The sequence below is a fragment of the Chrysochloris asiatica genome, unplaced genomic scaffold, assembly GCF_000296735.1.
Source record: "Chrysochloris asiatica unplaced genomic scaffold, ChrAsi1.0 scaffold00051, whole genome shotgun sequence".
Taxonomy (NCBI): Eukaryota; Metazoa; Chordata; class Mammalia; order Afrosoricida; family Chrysochloridae; genus Chrysochloris; species Chrysochloris asiatica.
Window position 1 is genome coordinate 13,475,768 of NW_006408569.1, and position 4,232 is coordinate 13,479,999.

General features: G+C 43.4%; 1 pseudogene; it reads right to left on the reverse strand.

Moving 5' to 3' along the window:
• Positions 1 to 594: 594 nt before the first annotated feature.
• LOC102823076 lies at positions 595 to 1,351 on the reverse strand (annotated as a pseudogene).
• Positions 1,352 to 4,232: the final 2,881 nt, after the last annotated feature.

The window sequence follows — 4,232 nt, forward strand, 5'->3', positions numbered from 1 at the left end:
CCTTCTTGGAGTTTTTGTTGTTGTTAGGTGCCATTGACTGTATATACAACAGAACGGAACACTGCCTGGGCCTGTGTCATAGTCACAATTATGCTACACCTGAGCCCATTGCTGCTGCCATTGTACCAATCCATCTCGTTGGGGGGTCTTCCTTTGTATCACCAGCTCTCTAGTTTACCAAGCATGAAGTCCTCCAGGGACTAATCCCTCCTAATAATATGTCAGAAGTATGAGAGATGAAGCTTGCCATCCTGGCTTTTAAGGAACATTCTTACTGTACTTCTTCCAACACAGTTTGTTCTTCTGACAGCCCATGGTACTTTCAATATTAGTCTCCTAGGCCGTAACTCAAACGCATCAATTTGTCTTTGGCCTTCCTTATTCATTGTGAAACATTCACATGCATATGCAAGTTGTCACTGTTCACACAGACCCTGAACTGTCCCTTTCTGGGGGTACCTGCAACACCACGCATAAGATAGTCAACCCAGCTAGAGGAGGAGGGCCTTTGTTTACGCACGCCCACACCAGGGCCAGCTTCTTTCTTCGGCCTGGATTGAGGGCTCTGAAGTCAGGAGGGTAGATGTGACCGGGTTATGCCACGTGAGCCTTCTCTGAGAAGACAATCTCTCGGCACCATCTCACCGTGCCCTGCGGAGAGACCACGCTGTGCCCGACAGTTCAGCGGTCAACGTAGATCTCACACTCATTTCAGTACTGGTCTCGTTCCCAAAGAAGTGGATGGTGTTGAAGCTCTCCTGATCCACACTATCTAGACAGCAGTGTTTGTCCCAGCACCCAGGGAAGACGTTTTCAAAGCTGATCCGGCCTCCTTGAGACAGGCTTAGCCCTTTGCTAGCAAACTCTTGTTTTCAGGACTTCCACAGAACTTCTTCTGGAACGTTTCTTTCTTGTCCAGCTCAGAGAACTCGATTCGCTCTTCCTGGGTTCAGCTAGCTGCAGCTGATCGGGTAGACGTTCAGCATTCCATTTCGGAAGGTGCTGAAGGTTCCATGCTTCTTGGGCAGCCTGAGCAGGTCCATGTAGCCAAGGCAGAAGTTGATCAAGTCCTGCAGCAGCTCCTCCATGCTTATACTGCACTGTCCCGGTCTTGGCAATCACATAGTCAAGCTTTTCTGTGATTTCCTCCCCGTTAGTCACCCAGCTGCTTGGTGATCTTGGAGTAAAGTAGTCAGAGCCGCCCCTCATGTGACCTGCACAGACTGCGAAGCTTCTGGTGGAAGGCACCCACTTCCGGGTCAATTTTCTGGGGCGCCTGCATGAGCGTCCGGTCCACATTAGGCAGAGGACACACTTCTTCTTGCTGGACACCCTGGGCCATGACGGCCATGGCTGCAGCTCAGCGCCGCCTTGAGGAGTCGCGAGTTGCAGTCACCCGAGCCCAGAGTAGGATGGAGGCTGCTCTTGAAGTCTCCTGCAACATATTTTCCTAAAGCAGTATGTCGTTAGATTCCTTCAACTGCTTCTTCCATGAGTGTTGATAGTGGATCCAAGCAAACTGAAGTCCTTGACAACTTCAATCTTTTCTCCATTTATCATCATGTTATTTATTGGTCCAGTGGTGAGGATTTTTGTTTTCTTTATACGAAGGTGCAATCCATACCGAAGCCTATAATCTTTGATCTTCATCAGTATTTTAAGTCCTCTTCACTTTAACAAGTAAGGCTGTGTCATCTGCATATCACAGATTGTTAATGAGCCTTCCTCCAATCCTGATGCCATGTCCTTCATCATATAATCCAGTTTGGTGGTGGTGATAGGCCGTGGAATTGGTTCCTACTAATAGCGACCCTGTATAGGGTTTCTGAGGCTGTAAATCTTTAAGGGAGCAGAAAGCCTCGCCTTTTTCCCACGGAACTGCTGGTAGTTTCAAACTGCTGACTTTGAGGATAGCAGCCTGACTGGTAACCACCGGGCTACAGACTGAATAAATATGGCAAAAGGGTGTAACCCTGGTTCACACCTTTACTGATTTGAGAGCACTCAGTGTCCCCTTGTTCTGTTTGAACAACTGCCACTTGATCTGTGTACAGGTTCCTCAGGAGCACAATTAAGTGCTTTGGAAAACAGATTCTTCATAATGTTATCCATATCTTGTCATAATCCACACAGTAAAGATAATATCCTGCATCAGCACTCCGAAGTTGAATGTGTGATGGTGTAGTTGCTAAATAGTGGGCGTGTCTAAACCAAGGGCAGGAAAATGTCCCCAGGAAGTCATCAATGTCAGAGAGAATTTATGAGAAACATCCTGCAGACATTCATTTCAACATGTGGTTCATGAGGCTATGCCAAGATGATGGAAGCTTTTGATGTCTGATAAGGAATTTTGAAAAAGCTGAGTTCGAGAGCTAGCATTTCTCCATGTATCTAGCTTCTTCCATAGGAGAGAGACTGTGGTGACTTTGAATCGTTAGGAAGGCAGTGTGGAATTTATTGGTTTCTACTCTAATGATAGTAAAATCACTTACGGAATTTTTTCAATTCTTTATTCTAAGATGCTGTGTACACCAAACTACTTTCTTATTAGCAAACATAGAGTCTTCCATTTGTATCATGCTCTCCAATTCACAGACACTGTCACATATACAATCTAATTTAGTCAACACTACAATGTAGATTTTAGTCTATGTTGTTGTTGTCATTAAGTGCCATCAAATTGGTTCTGACTCAAGGTGACCCTGTGTAGGGTTTCCAAGGTTGTAAATCTTTATGGAGTGACTGCTGGGCTCAAACAACCCAGTGCTCATCCTACAGAGCCACCGCTGTCCCCTTATTCTATGCTAGAGACTTTGGAACTAGGGCCCAACTAAGACGAAGGTCCCCCCAAAGTATCAACTACATTAAAAAATGTAAGGAAATGAATAAATATGGTGACTATCTTGGAAATATTGCCAACAGGATTTTTTATAAATTAGATGTTGTTGAGTACCGTGGAGTCAGTTCTGACTCACATGGGAGCAGAAAGCCTCATCTTTCTCCCATGGAACAGCTGGTAGTTTCAAACTGCTGACCTTGAGGTTAGCAGTCCAATTTGTAACCACTATGCTACCAGAGCTCCTTAGATGTAGAAGTTGAATAATTCAGCTTTTTATGTTGTTGTTAAAGAAAACAATTGAACTCATATTTACATGCATCCTACAATGTGTCAGGAACTGTGCTGAGGATAGTCTATGGTTGTTGCTAGAAAGCAGCTACTATTAATTCTCCCAGTATTTTGTTGCATTTAGGTTCTCAGTTGCTAAATTAAAAAATTTTAAAGCATTTCCTTTCTTTGCTTTCCTTTGTTCCTTTCTCTCTCTAGTTTCCCCTCCCTCCCTTCTTCCCCCCCTTTTTTCTTTCTTGTTATTTCATTCTTAGGGTATTTCTAGTTTAAACCCTCTAATTGTGAATATTGTTTTAGCTAATATTAAGTACTCAGATTTAATATGCTTAAATTTTTGGGTTTTTTTTTTCCTTAGTGTGAGAAGGTTTACTTTAATATGTCAAGAGATATGATTGGGGTTGGAGGAACTGGTGGGAGAAGAAGCTTTAACTAATGAAGAGTGGACTCAAGATGTGCAGTAACAGTGGGGACCCAAAAGGGCCCAGAATTTTGTGGAAGACTTTTGACATCGTCATAAAGAGAAGGATGAATTTAGAAATAGACCTCAGCTTCATTAGGCTTTTGTATGCTATATGTATGTGATTCACTTCCCTTTTACAATTATTGATCTTAGGGAAGAGTTTGGGAAGTAACTAGTGATGAGGAATTGAACTCATTCTCATATTTATAGACCTCCTACAATGTGTCAGGAATTGTGGCAAGAATTTTATGACTGCTGTCCAATCTATTTCTTTAAGAAAACCCTGGAATTAAGTATTAAGCCATTTTTAGAGATTGTTGTAGTTGTTGTTATGTGCCATGGAGTTGGTTCCGACTCATAGCAACCCTGTACAGGGTTTCCGAGGCTATAAGTCTTTACAGGACTAGAAAGCCTCATCTTTCTCCCGTGGAATAGCTGGTGGTTTCAAACTGCTGACCTTATGGTTCACAGCCCGATTCATAACCACTACGGTACCAGAGCTCCTTTTAGAGATTGCAGGATACTATTAACCCTCAACCACCACTCTGTCAGTTTGTGTACTGTGGTGGCTTTGTTAATTGCTGTGATTCTGGAAGCTATGCCAACGGTATTTTAAAGATCAGCAGTGTCACTCATGATGGACAG